General features: G+C 41.0%; 1 protein-coding gene and 1 long non-coding RNA gene across 11 annotated transcripts in view; one reads left to right on the top strand and one right to left on the bottom strand.

Annotated features, from left to right (window-relative positions):
• Window positions 1–10,518, bottom strand: part of GALNT1 (polypeptide N-acetylgalactosaminyltransferase 1) — a 193,756-nt gene extending 183,238 nt beyond the window's left edge. For 6 of the 9 annotated variants that reach the window (XM_073332672.2, XM_073332679.2, XM_073332671.2 and 3 more), the window contains exon 1: window positions 9,600–10,518. The gene's annotated coding sequence lies outside the window, so the exon portion shown is untranslated. The remainder of the gene's footprint in view (window positions 1–9,599) is intronic. The other 3 variants (XM_073332675.2, XM_073332674.2, XM_073332673.2) reach the window with 2 other exon arrangements.
• On the top strand, window positions 9,478–20,116 carry LOC140907229 (uncharacterized). 2 transcript variants are annotated; one of them, XR_012157413.2, is made up of 4 exons: window positions 10,622–10,730; window positions 14,038–14,124; window positions 17,235–17,323; window positions 19,003–20,116. It is a non-coding gene; the product is annotated as an uncharacterized LOC140907229 (long non-coding RNA). The 2 variants fall into 2 exon arrangements; XR_012157414.2 differs by lacking the exons at window positions 10,622–10,730; window positions 14,038–14,124 and adding an exon at window positions 9,478–9,799.
• Window positions 20,117–20,283: the final 167 nt, after the last annotated feature.

The raw sequence follows: 20,283 nt of genomic DNA, 5'->3' as shown, positions 1-20,283 counted from the left end.
AAATTAATCTGGGAACATGCAACCTGAAAAATTTCAGCTCAAATGGCTGAAATTAGGCAAAGTTATTAGCAACTGAAAACAGGGTTTGAAATGAGACATGTCAGACAACCTTAACTTTAGGTGGCACTACCAGCTCCAGATAATAAACAATAAGTAGTGATAATAAACGAACTGAGAATTTGGTACACATTAGGCTCATCTCTTACATATGATCGCACTCTTGATACTTAAGACAGCTTTTCCTAGAAACTAACTTTGTTAGGAAACAAAGTTGTTTTTGTTGACTTCTATCTACCCTTAAGATGTAAATATTTTTAGGAACGCTATCAACAAATATATTGCATATAAGTTATCCATCACTAAGACCTGAGATGCTTAAAATTGGAATTTAAAAAAAAAAAAAAAAGAAAAAGATTTCAACAGCACCCAACATCATACAAAGTATTTTCCCCAATAGAGGACCTGACAGAGTAATTTCAAACACAATTCAATGAGAAAGAGAGCGCTAAATAAAGCGGTGCAGAGGACAAAGGTGGAAAAGCAATCAATAGGACTGCACAGAAACTCAGGGAAGGCCAGAACTACAGCATGCTAAATTATATTTTTTTATGTAATGAAAAGATGACAATCTACCCAATAAGTTTCCTGGAGGCATCACAAAGCAGCATCTTCAGGAGAAATTTCAGAGGTGAGAAAGTGGTAGTTTGTACCTTACCAATAGAGCTGTTGTAATTTTCCACCATTAAAAAGGCCACTTTTCTTCATGTAAAACTCAGTTTTTATTCAATGAAACACAGTGTTTCACTTCACAAGCATGTTTATTACTCAAACATAAGTAGGCACAGTCCTAAATGACAAGTCTGAAATTCTGCAAGAACACAAAAATCCCGGCATACTATTCAGGCCTACCACTCCTTTGCGTCTGCCTCTTTCCAGATATATACCTTGAATTGCTTGCCATTACCTGAACTATCATATGCCAAACACTGGAATCCTAGCTCTTCTCCCCTTTCACGCTTCTCCAAACACCTCTTCACCATATTATTTTCCCCCCATAGTGCAAGCAACTGTGGATGTCTGATGTAGCTGTTGGTTTTTAGGAGAGGGCAGTTTGGTGAAGGGCTGTTTGCAAAAGGACAAATACAGGGGTGTTAGAAAACTAGCATCTTCAGGGGCCAGAGTAAAGGTTGTGAAGCAGTATACGATGTATGGCAGTTGTGATAGTGTGTGCCCAAGGGTGAAGGAATACAAAGTGCATACTGTCCAGCAACTTTTCATTTTCTTGCTTTTGTGGATTTGTGTCACATGTATTGCGTGCAGAGTAATACTGACTGCTTCCAAACCAAGTGTATGCATCTCAATTTTTTTTTATGCTGATTTGTTTGGCAGCAAGTGTGTGAGAAGACAGAAAAGGGTGGAATTGTCTGAGGTAGAAGAGCAGTTGCTGATGGAGAATATTTTATCTTCCAGCAGCTGTGCACAAACCCACATGCTGTAGGATAAAATCTAACAGAAGGACTAGCTCCTGAGGAGTTACATGCATTTAATCCTAATCAGGCTCGTACATCCAATGCATATTTTTTAGTGATTATGGAAATCACTAAAAAGGCATTAAATTCAACTATTAAAAATACCTATTGCTAATTGCCCTACAACTACTGGAGACACCTCTACCAATATGTTGTCTAGAGACACGGTGGATGAGGTAATATCTTTTATTGGACCAACTTCTGTTGGTGACAGAAAAACTTTCAAGCTACACAGAGCTCTTTTTCAGGTCTGGGAAAGATACTCTGAGCGTCACAGCTAAATACAACGTGGAACAGACTGGTTAGCATATGTAGTTAGCACAACCTCTAAGGCAGCGTTTCTGAAACTGGGGGTCCCGACCCAAAAGGGGATTGTAAGTAGGGGGGTTGCGAGATCAGAAAAAATATTGTTGGCAGAAGGGAGTGCTCCGTGGGGAGGGGGTCCATCAGCCACTTCTCTCTGGCCGCCCAGCTCTGAAGGCAATGCCACTGCCAGCAGCAGCACAGAATTAACGGTGCAATACCATACCTCCCTTACTTCAGCTCTGAAAGCAGCACTGCGGCCAGCCGCCACCACTGTCTGGCGCACATGGTGGTAATACCACACCATACATACCATATATAATGATTACATGCTTCATTTAATGCTTTTATGAGTATGTACACTAATTTACTATCACTGGGTTTTTTTTTGCTTTTTGTTGGGGTTTTTGGGGGGGGGGGGGAAGATGTCATCAAAGCCTGAAATATTTTCAAAGCTTCCTCAGCCTAAAAGACAACTGAGAAACTTGGAGACAATAGTGGAAGAAGCACACAAAAAGGGACAGCCCCCAAAGGTGGCATCTCCAGCCAAATGGATTGAAGGAGACCAATGCAATAGGAGACTCAAAAACAGAGAAGGACAGATTTATGTACGGTCTTAGAGATTACAAGAAACTTGAACTTCATGCAATGGAGAAGGTGGTCAAGAAGGATGGTCTCCTTGTTAACGGGCTGAGACTCAGTAACTGGGTTCAGTTCCAAGGATCTACAACAGACTGTGTGGTCTCAGACAGGTTCCTCAAATTAGGTTTTCCCTTCTGTAAAATAAGGATAACACAGCTGTATCTCACAGGGGTGTTGAATGTGAGGCATTCATATACTACAGTGTTGAGGGCCAAATAATTTGATAGGAAAAAAAGGTCAGATTCAAATACCTTTCTGTAGGAAGCACCTGAAAGACATGAACTCTACTGTGATGTATGATGCAAGAGAAAAAGTCAAACATGACCTCACAGGTTATTGAGCTGAGTCACAGCTGTATCAGCTTTCCACAGTCTCAATTGCTCTTGTTCCATACTATAGGTCTATGATGACAGACACTGATTTGTCATATGACTCCACCAATCACAAGCCAGAAATTCTCTCATATGAGAAGTTATGACTACAGGAATTAAGCAACAGTGACATGGATGTGATCCTAGTAAGTTTCACTCTGATACAAATAGCAATTCCCTGTAAGAAGCAAAAACAGTGGTTACTCTATCTACATTAGGAAATTTCACACAAGCATCTCAAGTGATTCTACCACCTGTGAAACTGAACCAGAGTTAGCACAGGTAGAAGCTCTTAAAACCACAACAGCTTCCTACGTTTTTATTACTGTTAACTGAATACGTTAACATCTGAGGACAACCTAAAAAGTTAAATCCTGTGAGATAAACAAGGTCTGCCTGCTGAATCCTCATCTACATTAGAGCTACAAAAATAAAAAAAAAATATACTAACTCCTGTTCAGGTAAACCAATGGTAGGCACAGTCATTGTTCCTTGTTTTTCCAATATTCCCTGAAGCAAACAAGGCTACAAAATGTTCTCTTCATACCAATATGGCATATTGATGGAAGAGAGAAAATGCTTCCTTTGCCTCCCTTTACAAAGAGTGCCCCCAGCAGCTGCAATTGCTGCTGGTCCTGCATCCAGAGCTTCTACGGAAGCTCAGCAAGAGCAGCAGTGTGAAAGACTATTCCTACTGGCAATGCTGGGTAAGAACAGCAGCATAGCCAAGATCTTCACTCACAGCATCTATACTCATTGGACATTTCAGAAGAGCAGAGCAAAGGTAAAGATTAAGGCATTTTAAAGCCTACTGATCATCTAACAAGATAAACTCGTACATTCAAGTACTAGCCCGTTCAATATTTTTAAAATGTCGCCTGCCATAGCATATGTATTTGTTAGTATGCTGGTGGGGTTTCTTCCAGTTAACACTGTCCTTAATTAATTATGCCAAGGTACTGTAACAAATGTCAAATCAACTCACCCACTGTTTGGAAGCTCTTGTGTGACATAAAATAGTGGGATAAATTAAAGACAGTACTTGATTTCCCTCCCTGCACAAGCATTTTAAGTTTGTCTGTCTGAGACCCAATAATAGTTTCTCAATTTCCATAATCTTCCTCCACCACACTCTCTCTGTGGTAAAGTTACCCTTCCAGTTAGTTGCAAAAGAAGTTTCTGGAGCTGAACAATGCTCCTTTAAAAGGGACACTGTCAACTTAGAGATCACAGTTTTCCAAGATTCTTTTTACCCTACAAGTGTATATTGATGTATTTCAATTATTACTACCCTACAATGAAAAAGCCTCTATCCAAGGCTCTGGGCACTATTAAGAATCTTGCAAAAAATAACAACAGACCCATCAGTTACTCCAAGTTCAAATACCTTGTAAAACAAAAGTTTTATTTAACATCTCCCACTGCTACCCATCTAATTAAGGGCCAGGGAAGAGAGATGAGCCTCTCACCACACCCTGGAAGTTCAACACTGGCTAATACAGACCAAGATGAGGATTGAGTTCCAAAGACATGCATCTCAAGTTCCTCCACTGACTGCAATTTCACCAGATCACCACAGGGAGTGAGTTGGTCTCAGATCAGTAGATCCAGGCTATTTAGGGTTTTGTGTCAAGAATAAAAGTCGTACAGACAACCCAAGCTTATTGTAATTGAAAGATAAAAGTTTGTTATTTCAAATATTTTTGTATTATCTGCCTCACTATTTCCCCTGTACAGTCAGTTTCTACTGTCTGTGTTCTCCCATAGTCACAGAAGGGAGGGAAAAAAGTTGTAAGAACTGGAAGATGAGATCGTACTCCCACAAAAATTGGGAGAGGAATCAATGTCAATGTTTTATTTATTTTGACTGAGTTCACATTGACAGCATCTTTTAAAATCAACCACAAGGAGCACTAAACCAGATACTCAGTTTCCCAGGCCCTCCAACCAAAGGGACAAGAGATCAGGAATTAAAACTTCCTTTATGGAAGTATAAACTGCTCTTGGTCACCTACATAGTCCACGGTCTCAGAATATAAATAAATACCTGTTAATGGATTAGAGTCAGACTTTCATTTGAATGTATTAAAACTCCTGAAGGAGTTCAGAGCTATTACAGGAATATATAAAAATATTTATGCAATTTTGAAAGTCAGTGGTTTCTATTTTTGGTAAAAGTAGATGTCCTTTAATAATCTTTGTACTCCACTGCATAAACCCATATATTTAAATAATTAAAAAAGTGAGTAATGGAAATGTTAACCAGCTCTTTAAAATATACTAACTTAAATTATATCAATTTCTTTGATTTTATGATGGGCCTATTCCAGATAATGGACTAAATATGATCAAAGATTATAAAAGAAAAACGGCTTCAGAGGAACTGGAAGAAGGACATATCACAATACCTTTATGAAGTCACATGGTTAATGTATGTTTTATTTTGGAGAATTATATTTAGAAAGTTAATATCAAGGTAAGTAAAACTACTTGTTTGATTACAATACTGCAGAAGCTGATTTCTCACAAGAATTATTGTTTTAATAGCTTGTTTTATTCTTAGATAAGAAATAGGAAACTAAGACTATGAATAAATGGACAAATTTAAACAGGGCAAAACGTTAACACTGGGCAGCTATACATTAGGAGCAGTGTTTAATATATTTATTAATAATCCTGAAGAAGGGGTAAGGAGTGATATAGCAAAGCCTACAAATGACAAAATTATTTAGGTTAAAGTCAGAGAAGACTGAGGAAATTCAGAGAGATCTTAACCAAGTTAGGTGAAGAGACAACACAGTGGCAGATAAAGTTCAATGTCAATAAATGCAAAGAAATAAGAAAAAAAATGAATTACTAATACAATCCACAGAGTTCTAATTTAACTGTCAGCTCAGGAAAAGGACCTGAGCATCTTTGGACAGCTCAAGGAAGACCTCTACACAATGCGAAACTACTTAAAAAAAAAAATAATAATAAAATAAAATATTAGGATGCCCCATGAATGTGACAGAGAAAATTAATTGAAACGTCATTCTATAAATCAATGGTTCAATCATCTGGAATATTGCATGCACCAGCAAAAAGGATATTGCAGGATAACAAGAGGTTCAAAAAAGGCTTAAAAAAAAAGTTTGGCACAGAAAAACTCATATGAAGATATTAGAAACATTGGAACTGTTTACCTTAGAAAGAGACTAAAGGAGGGACATGATATAAGTACACACTTATGAGCCATCTACACAAGGCTAAGGGATGTTAAGTGAAAATAAAAGGCAGCAAATTCAACTCTCATAAAAGGACTACTTAGTCATACTATACAAAATTAAAGCTCAGAACTCATTGCTGTATGTCACTGAGGCCAAAATGTAGGAAGATCCAAAGAAAGACTGGCCATTTATGTGCAGAAGAATATCCAGTTAATAGTTACTGCTAAAATTTTTGAAAGGGAAATAAAACCCCATATTCTTCAGGATTTAAGCCAATTACTACTACAGGAGGATGAGATGTTAACTGGCACACATTATCCCACATATGCTTACAGTAAGGTTTGTTACATTTCATATAAGGCATCTTGTGCAAGTTACTGTCTGAGACAGCATACTAGACTAGATCAACTATGAATATGCTCCAGTATGTCAATTTCCACAATCCCAATAATTATGACAAGTTTAAATTAAATGTGAATTTAAAACAGAACTGTTTAAAAACTTCTAAAGAAAATTTAATGATCAACAGCCTCTCAACTCTAGCAGCACTACTGGACAAGAACATGTACTAAAAACTTGCAAGGTACAATTGATGTATCAAGATATGCGAGAGTCTGGATTGCGAGCTATCTGCAAGAGTTTAACACACACAGGAATCCTGAGGAGTTTTCCAACCTTCACGAAAGCTTATGCCCAAATAAATTTGTTAGTCTAAGGTGCCACAAGTCCTCCTTTTCTTTTTGCGAATACAGACTAGCACAGCTGCTACTCTGAAACCTTTCATTAACTGAAGTACCATTTTTAAAAATATTACTTCCATCCTGAAAATGTGGTTTTCGTATGTCTTAAGCTTTTTAAATTTTCAAGCATCAGTAAATACACTGAAACTGCTAGCTCCTTACACTTTCCTAAAATCCTGGAAGATATTCAGAGACCTTATTGAATTAATAGACTTCATTCCACAAATTAAGAATGAATGTGCAATAGTTAAATAATTACTTTTAGGAGATAGAAGTGAACACATTGGACATTTACTAGTAATAAAGAGGATGAAAGACTTTAAGATGAGAATTTAGAATTTTAAAGAAGCAATAGTATTTTTATACGGTCAGTTAAAATAGTTACCTAACCCAAGATTATGGCAATAATCTTGGGATTACAAACTTCTATGGTTCTAGAAAACCGAGATATGCAAATGAACACTTTTCAAGAAGTACAGAAAGCCAGATTCCAATTTTAATTTCTAGGCCAAATCCTATCCAGTGTACTCTCACAAAATTCCTGCTGAATTCAAAAGGAGCCATGTCCGATTACAGCAATTAGGTATGTGGCAATCTGGTCCTTGTAGTTCAATGTAGAAGTACATTGACAAAGCAACGTGAAGACTGTAGTGTTGATGTCTATACTGTATTGGTGCTCTGAACTGAGGAGTTCAGTCTGCTGTTAATCCAATACCTTTCACCAGTACTAATGTCACTAAAACAAATTTAATATATAAAAGCACTCAATTTTTATATTTAACTGATAACCTTGAATTCATCAAATGTGTAGTGTAATCAAAATAAGTGATCTAAGATTTATTAGACATGCACCCATCAATACACACTTTTTATTCTTATTTCCTTGGGAAATAAGAACAATTGGAGGTCTCAAAAGGGAAATAACGTAACATACAGGTTGACATATACATGGGCACTTGAATACCAGCCTTGCCAAATGAAAGGGTAGCAAAGACTAATAGCCTTCACTGACAAGATAGCAGCATCCTGTTCTGCCAGCACAACAGTTTGGCACGCAAGATTCACCACCACCACCTTCTGGCTAAATACTTTCAAAAACGAGTAGTTCCCATAATACCTTTCAACAAATCTAATTTGAGATGACAGGGGCATTTTAAAGTGTATATGTAAAACAGCTGCAGCACCTCAAAATTGAACCATCCAATGCCTGTCATACAGTACTTAGAGAATTTCCATGACACTGATTTACATCTCTAAAGCGTATTGTCCATCTAAAGTAAGTGTCTTTATTTGTATAATCTACCATTCTGAAAACAGTGCTCAATAATAAAATTCCAAGAACACTATCTCCTGGATCCCAGAAGTCTCAGCTCAGAAGTGATGCATGCCCTTGCTGTGCTTCAAGGATACCATTCACATCACCTCCTTTTAACTGTGCATCCACAATATTACTACCACCACTGGTTATAAAAATGTTTGCCTGCTGACCTGAGTTCAGATTTTTGTAGCCAATGTTGCAAAACTGATAAATATATATTGAAATCTTATACAGCCTTACCAAAACCATTTACTAAAACCTAACAATCCAGGACAAAACGAAGAACCTGAATAAAATTCCAAACCCCAGAAAATGATGAAGCTGGCAGTGGGAAGTGAAATGCTTTCTCCAGTACAAACAAGCTTTTGCAATAAAAATGGATTCTCTGGTGCCCTAAGTCAGAAATGTAACAGGCAGCATGGTTGCCACTGTTTTTGCAAAGGATCCCTAGCGAGGAGTAGTAGAGAGTGTATAAAATACATAGCTAGTTACATAGTTTTGGTTTGTACAGCTGTTGGTTGCTGTAAATTTACAGTTCATGTACCACCAACACAATTCATACAGAGAACAGAAAATTCTGGTTCACTTTTTTCACTGCCACAAAAAATATTTTCCAAAGGAGCTGCTGCATAGAAAGCCTTTATTTGGTCACTAAACAAAGTAAAACTATTTCCCCATGTTTATTTCTCCCCCACCGCTGTTCCTCAGACATTCTTGTCAACTGCTGGAAATGGCCCACCTTGATTATCACTACAAAAGGTCCGTCCGTGGCCCCCCCCCCCCTCCTGCTGGTAATAGCTCACTTTACCTGATCCCTCTCCCTACAGTGTGTATGGTAACACCCTTTGTTTCATGTTCTCTGTGTATATAAATCTCCCCACTGTATTTTCCACTGCATGCATCTGATGAAGTGAGCCTCACGAAAGCTTATGCTCAAATAAATTTGTTAGTCTCTAAGGTGCCCCAAGGACTCCTGTTCTTTTTGCGGATACAGACTAACACGGCTGCTACTCTGAAACCCCTAGAACTGTAGCAGTAACAAGTTCTGGATGCTGCTGAACGCAATGAGCTACTGTGACCTAAAAGATTTGGTCATTGTTAGTAATAAGTATGGAAAAAGAAAAAAGGTCCATCTTTCTTAAAAAATACTAGCCCATTATTAAAATAATCAGTGGGGCCACATACAAACTAACTCGTTTTAAAACAACTGCCAAAAACAAAAGTGTTAGTTTTTTTTAAATCCCCTTCAACTTTATGAATTAAAAGGAAACAAAACAAACCCTCCTCAGAGTCCACTGGATAAGAGTCTGAGATATCAGTCACACATTATGTAATAACTATTATCTGAGCAAACTTCATGCGACAGTGGTGCAAAGAGGAAGAGCTGGGGGATGCAGCTGTTACTCTCCTGACCCCAGGCACAGAACAAGTTCCGTGCCGGTAGCAGCAGGTCCCCCTTTCCCTAAACGCCCCCGTCGCCTTCTCACCCGAGCTCTCCTGCAAGCCCCAGTCAAGGGGCGAGCGGGTTTTCTCACCCCCAGCGGCTCGGAGAAGCACCGCGCAGCGGCTCGGCTGCCTCCGCTCCTCCGGCGGTTACGAGCCGCGGCTGTTGAGGCTTCCCGGCGATGACGAGGGGAACCAACGAGAACCAGTTTCTTCTTCTCACTGACTCGCTTCCTCAAGGCGGGTGAGCGCCCGAGCCAGCGGCCCCCGCTCGGCCCCGGTCGTGGGGGGAAGCAGCCCCCTCCCCAAAGCCTCACTCACCTCGCCACTTCGTCCGCAAGCGACGGGCCCGGCCGCGCTGCTCACACCCGGGGGACGCACCAGCAGCCGCCCGGAGAGCACCGAGCCCCCCGGCCCCGGGGAGCCGCTACTGGGGAGAGGAGCGGCCACTGCTCGGTCGCAGCGCGGAGTCCGCGCGGCCCGGCCCGGCCGGAGGGGGCGGGGGGGCACCAGGTGCGCGGCGAGGAGCGATCAGCGGGGTGACTCCGCCGGTGCCGGCGTGCGGGGGCGGGGCGGGGAAGCTCCGTCCCTCTCGCAAAGTTCAGGCGCGGCTGGCACCGGGTCCGCCTCCAGGCTCGCAGCGGCGGCTGCAGAGACCCCGAGTCCCGGCGCTTGCGGCCGCTCCCGCCTGAGACTGGCCAGCGGCGCAGGAGACTCGCACCGCTCGCCGCCGCCGCCCCGGCCCCCTCCTTCCGCGGCCGCCGGGAGCCCCGCTCCGGGCGCTGAGCGAGTCAGTTACACACAGAGCCGCCGCCGCCCGCCTGGCGGGACCCCTCCGCCGCCCCCCGGCGCTGCTCCTGAGCGCCGCGTCTCCCGCACGCCGCTGCCTCCGGAGACCTCCTCAGCGCCGCGTCTCCATGGCCGGCCGGGGGCGGCGGCTTCCTCGCGGGGTGCGGGGGGGGGGGAGGAGGGGGGAAGGGGTGGTAACGGCTCCGGCGCGCGAACACGTCTTCTGGAAGGTGGAGTCCACGCGCTGCCCCGGCCCCGCCCCCGCCCGTCCGGCTCCGCCCACCGGTAACCCGGATCGCCAGGGTAGCCACGTGGTGCACGACCTGCGGGGGGGGGGCAGGGGGCACGACTGGCGGGGGGGAGAAGGTGCCGCTGTGCCTGAGGAGGTGAGTGGTGTGAGGCTGGGGAGGGGTGGAGTTGCGGTGTTATGGAGGCAGGGTATAAAGCTGTTCTGAATCATATTCATCTGTTAGTCTGCATTCATAGCTGCGCATCCCCCTCGCCATCCAGAGACTGAGGGCAGGGTGTTTCAGGGGAGGGTTTTGGCTGTGATGCAGGACTGCCCATAGGGGGTGAGCAGGACACTCAATATGCCTGCTCTCGACCGCACCCTTTGCATACTGTATTTAATTGGAAGCAGCTGTCAGACATAGATTTTGCCCGTTCGTTTTTTCAGATCGGAGAAAAAAAGGGCCTTTTTTTGTCGAACGTGCACTTTCTTTGGCACAAAAAGTTTAGAACGTATAGGGAAGAGACAGATGTATTGTCCTCAAGGCATTACAGATGGTATGGAGCCATAGTCTGTTTTGGATCCTATAACTGTGCAACTGTATTTTTAATATATGCAACACAAATATCTTTATGCAATCTTCTAGTCTAGTTTTTCAAAGTAACACATTTTTTGCAGGCAGATACTATACTATGCACATGCATACTCTACAGATGTCACAATAAGGTGATCAGCACGTATGGCACTTCCTATATAATCGTTGCCATTTCAGCCTCAGTTAAGTCAGTGTACAGCTGCACTTGGGTTACTGTAGCTCCAGAAGGGAGCTGATCGATGTAGTGTGCAAGCGTTATATATGGGGTAGAAGAAAGTGTTGTTTTAACATTACTCCATAAGGTTCTGATCCTGCATTTAGTTCTGTAGAGACAAACCCCTGCAAGTACGTGAAACCCCATTGCAGTCATAGATCTCTGCCCAGGCACAGGGAGTTACCCATACAGAGCTCATGGCAGGATTAGGGCTTTTGACACATACAGAAGGTAGTGAGATTTTTATGTAGAGAGCATTTAATTCAACTGGAAAGATACTCCAAAGAGTAAAGCAAGTCATTAGGCAGTGATATTTTCCAGCTGGAACAGGGCTTCTGAAAACGATTATAGTTTTTATCAGGGTGGATTTGATTTAAATCATGATTTAAATCACTAGTCAGGAAGACTCAATTTAATCGTGGATTTCTACATAAAAGTGGATTCTTGTTGGTTGTTATAACCTTACTACAGATTCTTCACAACTCAGAGATAAATAGATGTAGGTTTCATTTTTAGAAGGTGCACACTATAAATTTTAAAAGTGATTTTGAAAACTTTTCAGATTAGTTTCACAGCTATATCAGAAAATGAATGATTGTTTGGTTATTTCATTTACCAAAGGTAATTGTAGCAGATATTTATGAAGTCATTGGGAGGTGAACTATCCCCAATTCAACAGGTTAATCATTAATATTTGGAGGATTTTCTTGCCATGCTGTATTAGGAGGAGAACATCACCAGACAGACATTTAAATGGTTTTCTTTAACTAAAACAACAACATCATGTATTCTGGATTTTTTTCTTCAACAGCAAACATATAATATTTTAACAAAACAATCATATGAATTTTTGAATTGAGTTAAACATTCACATTTTTTAAAATCAGGTTTGTTTTTGTTAAAATTGTTTTTAACTAAAATAGTTAAATGAAATATTTAAAAAAAAAACAAAAATTAAATTGACTGTGTCAGTGAGGTCAACATAAGAAATTTAAAATATTTGCTTCTGCAGCTAACTCATAGAATATCAGGGTTGGAAGGGACCTCAGAAGGTCATCTAGTCCAACCCCCTTGCTCAAAGCAGGACAAATCCCCAGTTTTTGCCCCAGATCCCTAAATGGCCCTCTCAAAGATTGAACTCACAACCCTGGGTTTAGCAGGCCAGTGCTCAAACCACTGAGCTGTTCCCCTGCCTTGTCATCTTCATCTTCCTGTTTGTTCCTAATCTGGAAAAGAAAAACAAGCTTTCCTGCTTTTTCAGGTCCCAAATGATTTCTCAATTTGGACTGAATTAGTCAAAGGAAGAAAATATTTTTTCTACACCAGCAGAAGAAGCTACTGCTGTTAAAAGTGAAATGATCACTTCAACAGTCTCTGAATCCAAGTGCTTAAGTGACTTCCACCAGTTCACTGATGTGACTTTCTTTAAAGCATTGTCAGGAAACATATATTTCTGGAATGGCTCTTATTCCCAAACTGGGTCTCTTTTACGACCTGCAGCTATTATAGGTTTTCCCTTCTAATGAGAGAATGGTATGGTAGATCTCAAATCAATGAAGGCTACATTCAGAAAGACCTCAAGACTTCTGGAATATGGTGCTTAGTTTCACTTTTGTTTCTACTGCCTGTCCCTCCCTTCTCACATTTATCTCCAGACTTCTTCTTATCCAGATGTATTCCACCCCCAACAATCTTCTGTTCATTGAACTTTTTGAAACTTTGCACTTTTAGAGAGAGGTAAGGGATTGACTCTGTGTACACAAATTTGCAGAGGGACAATAGGGTTGAGGTCTGTTATTTCTCACTTCTATATATCATTTGTTTGTTTGTTTATTTATTTAAAAACATTTTTGCTGTTAACAAGCATGTTATCTCTGGAGACACAGATCCACAGTTTGAGAACTGCAAAACTAAGCATCTCTAATGGTATCTTCTAGACTGAGCACTGAGTCCCATTGGGTAGATTGAAAGATTAACCTAAATAATCTATACAGAAGTCCCTGGAACCCCATAAAATTGGGTCCCTAATCCATGAACTATTGGAACTCATTTACAAAACTTTTCTTAAACATTACATGAATATATTGTCTCATACTATAGAATTAGAATTTATAATCCCTATTCCATGATGAGATATCATTGAGCTATAATGCATCTTAATTAAACTATCTTTAGATAGGGTTTTTTCCTCAAAAAGCATTTTATATAAAAAAAATCCAATTTAAATTAAAAAATCCAATTTTTTTTAATCATTGATTTTTATCCACCCTGCACACATACTTTTGCTTGCATATGTTTCTAAATTGCTCGTTTCAATGCCCTCTTTAAAAATCTAGTCTTCAAATCAAAACCTGTGTGAAGAAAATATTAGAATCACTATAAACAATAAATCTTCTAATTTTTTTTGGAAACAATGTAAAGCTTTTAAAATTGTTTACATCACCCAAAAATGTGCTAAGTGCTTTACAGATATATATAATTAGGTAGTTTGCTGCTAGATTTGCTACTCTAAGAACATCAGCAGTTGTTTATCCCCTTTTTTCTAACAATTCCATCCATGTTTTCCTTCCAAGCTTCCTCATTTAGCACTTGTGTTCCCCTTCCCAATTAATATAGCACATAACCTGAGTTATTTTCTTTTCTATAATTGTAAAGGTCCTTGCTACCTGTTGCTCCTGGTATATGTCACTGCTGTAGACTCTCTTTCCAGGAGGAAACTGGGGTCTTTTTAAAAGGGCCACTGTAAGTATTTATGCTTCCAAATCACTGATTTTGGAAGTTTGTCTGTTCATAAGGATTTACTGAAGATGAGAGACAAGCCATACAAGTTCAGAATCTATATTGACTTCTACAGATGTTGATTTTATAACAGACCATGAACATGTATTTGCAGAATCACGTTTCTCAATATTTTTTGTCATGCACAGTTGATGGTTATATACAGCCCTGGGTTTGGAAACATTCCAGAATATGTTTAAGATAATCACTAGATGAAATGTGCCTCTTTAAGAAGTAAGGGTTGGATGATAGAATACAAAAGTTCCATAGTGGTTGGACTCCAACTGTCTGTTCTTAAATTCTTGGCCTGTGGAAGCTCTGGCCTAACCAGAGGGGACCTAGTGACTATTGGAATCCACAGGCCTTAGTTAGTTGCCTAGGCTCTCTAGGCAATGCATGGAGAGAGTTAGGTGCCTAAAGCCTGGTCTGCACTAGAAAATTAGGTCAGTTTAACTGTATCGGTCAGGGGTGTGAAAAATCCATGGTTTTAAATCAACCTAAGTCCCCATGTAGACAGCGCTAGGTCGATGGGAGAATTCTTGTGTCAGTCTAGCTACTGCCTGTCATGGATGTGGATTACCTCTGCTGACAGAAGAACCCTTCCCATTGGCATAAGTAGTGTCTACACTGAAGCGTGCAGCTGCAGCGGGGCATTTGTACTGCTGTGGCATTTTAAGTGTAGACAAGCCCTAAGAATGGGATTCAGAGAAGCCAGCATGTTGAGCTTAAAATAGCCAATAGAGAATGCCAATGAGGGGTGTGGGCCTAAGCACCACCCAAAGAGATTTAGGCACTTAAATTGAGGCCAGAGGGAAGCATGTCCCTCCATTTGAGATTCACAGCCATGACCCATCTCCAGGAATTAGGCACCTAAGTTCCTTCTCACAAATAGGAACAGCTGTTACCACCCCTCTTATAACCTTTGGCCCACCTACCCACAGTGTGGGAGACCCAGTTTCAATTCCTCTGCCTGCTGTGGAAAATGGATTTGAACCCAGGGTTCTCTCCTTTTGGGGGGGGGCGGAAATAGTACCCTAACCACTGAGCTATGGGGCATTCTAGAGCAGGCCTCTCTCCTGTTGAATCTGTTCCACAGTGTATAATTAAACATGCACTGGGCCAGAAAAAGAGAGACAGAGTGGATTGCAATACCTAAATCCCTTTGTGGATCAGGGCCTTAGGTATTGCAATGTCTAACTTTTAGGCACTAAAAAAAAAAATCACTGAACAACGAGATCCACAAAATCTGAGTTAGGAACCTAGGCTCCCTATACAAAGAATAGGGAGAGAGAGAGAGAGGTGACTTAGACTGCAAGCCACAAAAGCCAACACACTAGGCAAGGAACTGCCTAAGATAGCCAGTGTGAGATGTCAGTGCTAGGGGTGCATCATAAGCCCCCTCCCTAGGAGTTTAGCTTCTAAGTCTGAGCTTCAGGGAGGCACTTATCTCTGCTTGGGATCCACAGCTGGGAACTCCTTTCCTGGAGTCAGGCAGTTTAGAAGCCTAAACAATTTCTTCCAAGATTGAGTTAGGCACCTGCCTAACTCCACACAAAATGGGAGGGAAGGGAAGTGGGGAAGGCCCACTCTCAGAGCATTTAGTCCAGTGGTTAGGGTACTCGTTTGGGAGACCCCAAATTGAATTCTCCCCTCTGCTTGATGAAAGGGGATTTGAATAGTGAGGCCTCACCCCTCAGGGTCATGCCCTAACCACTAGATTCGAGTGGATCTCACTATTTCTGACCCAATTAATATTTAATTAAATTAGGACAACTTCAATGGCAGAAATTGAGAATGCCCCACATCAGATTAGGCACTCACCTGAGAGGTGGCAGATATCTGTTCAAATCTCTCTCCTTATCAGGCAGTGGGGAGAATTGAACCAGTGGTTACCCACATCCTAACTGCATACCCTAACCAGTAGGCTACAGGTAACAAGGGAGGCTATCTTCTGGCCAATTTTGTATGGAGTTAGGCAGCAGCTGCCCACGCCTCCCAGATCAGGCCCTGTAGACGAGATAGGTGGAGGCAAGCCTGTCTTTCCCCAGTTTGTGGCATGCAGGGCTTAGATGGGAGACAGGTATCCACATGCCTAGAATGAAACAGCAGTCCACGTACCCAGAGGGACAGACATAGGTGCCTGGGGAACTTTTATAGCAGAAATGTAGGCACCAAGTGAGTGGAGGTACCTAGAGGATTAAGTAGCAGCCAAACAGGGATATTGTGGATTGCCTGGGGTTTAGGCACCTAAGTACTTTTGTGGATCTAGCTCTTAGGGAATAGTGTAACAAGTTTATGGTATTTGTATTTTGAAAAGTGTGTTGAGATTCAGTGTTAAGGTATTGCAATCTATTAGTTTAATATTTTATAAGAAAGTGTTCTCTTGTTAATGTTTATATTGCATTTTTCACTGGGATACTGGAGCTGAAAAATAGATCTATTTTAAAGAAACCTCTTTCTATTGGCTTGTAATTATTTCCATTGCATCACTTTTGCTCTCAGTTGAGTTTTATAGCCATATTTCTCCTTCAGACATGACATTCATTTCCTATTAATGGGAGCTGTGCAAGGATTGAAGGTCAGTTTGGCCTTTAGGATTCCACCTAACTGAAATAGGCTGGGTTATGGCAGGGGAAAATAACTATTAGCATTGTTTATTTTAGAGATTCTTAATTTCACAAGCTGTCTGCATTAGTCTTTCATGGTCCTATTGACTGGGAACAATTTTTAAAACAGTGTTTCCAAGCTTTTTGGGGCTACTAACTGAAAATGAGTTAGGACTTTTCCACATAAAGTCATCTTTCAGATTTAAGCTTAGGATGGCTGGTAAAAAGTGTTCTACAAAAAAGTATGATTTGATTTTCCTTGCTCATCTGGGATCTCCTGCATCATTTCTGGCTCTTACTTGTTTCTTTAACCAAAAAGCAATTTGTCATTTTTCACCAGTTTTTCAGGGGTAGATATTCATGTATGATGCAGACCTGCACAGCTTTTATGTATGTATCCAGGGCTTCCATTTATCTGGTTATTTTTTCCCACTCAGAGGTTTTCATGAAGCTTTCCTTCCTTTTCAGGTTGAGGGAGAACTGAGTGTTGCATGTCCTCTTGCTCTGACTTGATTTGCCCCAGCATATCTTGAACTCCATCACATGTAGCATAAGAGGTAGGAGTTACAGCATGTCCTGAAACATTAGTGTAAGTACATGGTAAGAGAAAATACTGCTGGGAATTTTTGCTCTTTGATTTAAATTACAATCTGCCCCACTATCGTCTTTGTCTAATAGACTGATACTGCATTTTGACGCATTAGTTCCTGACTAAGAGCAGGTAGAAAATACAAAACCCCCATTCTGCAAACAAATGCATGCTTAATTTTACTACCGTGAGTGGTCTTGATGATAGTTATCAATAGGATTACTCTCAGAAATAAATTTAAGAACATGTAAAAGTTTTTGCAGGAGTGGGCCCTTACAGCTCAACAGTAATTTAGCCAAATTTTCAAAAAAACAAGTTAACCTGCAAGCATAAGAATTTCAGTTTTAAACAGTAATTTTCAGAAAGTTATAAGCACTTTAAAAAAAAGTGTTGGCATAAAAGTGCCTGCAGTATAGCATCTCTAGTGATCTCAATGGAGTGCTTAAGCATTTTCATTCCATATGTCATTATTTGTTTTGATAATTATTTCAAAGTTTATTTTAAACAAGGAAAACATCAAGAAGAGAGAACTGTGTTTCCAGGATGTTTCTGGCAGAGTGACAATGTGCTTTCATATATTGCAAAACACTCATGTAGTGAGACAATCCGCAACTACCAAATATAGCTATTTAAACTATAAAAGAAAAATAACTCCTATACAAATATATCCTGTGACCTCAGGGGAATAGGATTTGTCGCGAACAGTTCTAGTCTAGACAAAGTGAAACTGATTGATTCTATCCTTGAAGAATTGTCAACGAGCTAGCTGAGCTATTCTCTAGTAAAAATAGGTAGCCTTAGGGCAACATAAATGTGTAATAAATCACTGAAAGATGAAGTCTCTATTTTGTTTGTATCATTTAAGCTTTATTTTATGAATAAAGACAAGATATGATTGTATGTAGCTGTTAGTTTATAATTCTAACTCTAGTTAATAAAACTAACTCTTCTCTCATGCAGTATTAAAATAATACGTAGTATTTCAGTACTTGATAGCAAGGATTTTCTAGCAACTTTTGTCCTTGCAGCAGATTGGATCCAGGTAGTCTCAGTTCCTGTCCCCGAGGTTTGAAAAGGCATTATGAGCAATTAAAATTGGAGTAGCCACCAAATATTTTGACATGAGGACCTGTCACTGACATCTCCACCAGATGCTCTAATCCATTCATCGCTACTCACCCATAGTTACGCCACAGTGGTTCAGTAATACCCAGGCTTGTGTGGAAGTTGAAACAAGGAGACCCTGTAGGGGCTGGAGGCCTCTGGAAAATCAACTTGGAGAACAACCATCTGAAAGTGCAGGTGCTTTCTGAAAAGTGATTGTAAAACGCTATCATGGACATCCGTCTTTGTCTCTCCATTTCTAGAATAAATATGCTCAGGTTACAAGTGAAAAAAAATTGCCCCAATTGCCTGGTCTGCAGAGGCAATATGGGTTCTTTCCTTCTCATGCATTATCACTAGTTTAATTTTTAAAAAAGGTTCTGGGGGCCAAATGATCTCAGTCATAACTTTTGAGTTCAGAAACGTCAGTGACAACTCTGCAACCCGTTTGCCTTCAATGACTTTGCACAGAGGCTAGTGATTAGAACTTAGTAATCAGCACTTGATAATGCAAATGACGCTCACTCTTTTTTTTTTTTTTAGCTGCGTTGACTCTGCAGAGCTAGAGGAGGAAAAAAAAAGCAGGAAAATCTACTCTCTTTATTTGCCCAATGATACCTGCTGATTTTAGTAAGTAAAACAACTTTTCAGAGCAGAACAGCACCTTAATGAACACTTGAAAAAAATTCATTGGCTGCCTTTTCTACAGTAAGGACCACATTGATTAGTATTCATATTTAAGACCGAGGACTCCACCCATAAAGTAATCGACATACTACTTTTACTGCCCACAAGATATGAAGAAGTCAAAAGGGTAGGTTCACATTACAACACAACAATTGCCAGATCATCTAGAATGCATCACTGTTTTGCGTCACATTTAGTATTTACATAAAAGCATTACCAAACCAATTTTTAAAGTCAGTTATTTCTGTACGCTCCTCTTTTCAGTATAAGAGTCAATTTGTATTTCATCTCTTTTCTCTCCTATAATCTTCAGGAGTTCAAATTACATCTTTAAATTATCTCTGTTTTTACCAAAGTTACTTCCATTTTCGGTGGATGTATCTCAGATAGACAGGTGGGCTGAAATATCTGACTACTGTAGATGTATGTGTTGGCAATAATTAACTGCTTCAGATAAGCTTAATACAGTTGGTGATTGTTGGCACAAGGTAAATGGCAATTGTCATCTTTTCCCACTACATCTTGGCCCGGTTTCCTTCTCGTTGTCTGGTCAGTTCTAAGGAACTCATCTTTCCCGCCTGAGATTTGATCTCTGGACCTGGTTACTCCTGGGGGAATTCTGCACCACTGCGTGGATGCATAATTAATGAGCCATGCATATTTTTATTTTTTTGCGCAGAAAAAGCTTCTGCCAGAATGTTGCTGCAGTTCCGCCTTTTTCCCACTAGAGGACTCTGGGGTGCTAGAATAGAGCAGCAACTCCCAGCAGAAAATAACTTCTGCAGTTCCACCTTTTGCTCATCAGAGGGTGCTGTGGCGATAGAACACAGCAGTCGCTGCCAGCCAGCTAAAGAAGAGAAAGAGCCTGCCTTCTTTGCAGCAGCTGTCAGGCCAGGTTAGGAGACAGGGGCTATGGGGAGATAGACCGTGGGGCTGCTGCGGGGTCACACAGGGGCTCATAAGGGCTAGTGGGGGAGAACAGACAGGGGCAGGGGCTGAATGGGAGTGGAGGTGCAGGGCCACATGGGCAGAGGGGGGTGCAGAGCTACAGGGGGAGGGGGTGGCTGAGTGAGGGCACAGAGACACATGGGAAAGGGGTGCAGGGCCACATAGGGACAGGGGAGTGGCTGAGTGGGG

The sequence above is a fragment of the Lepidochelys kempii genome, chromosome 2 (assembly GCF_965140285.1).
Source record: "Lepidochelys kempii isolate rLepKem1 chromosome 2, rLepKem1.hap1, whole genome shotgun sequence".
Classification (NCBI taxonomy): Eukaryota; Metazoa; Chordata; order Testudines; family Cheloniidae; genus Lepidochelys; species Lepidochelys kempii.
Note: the sequence above shows the minus strand (reverse complement) of the source record. Positions and strands in the feature narration are given on the sequence as shown.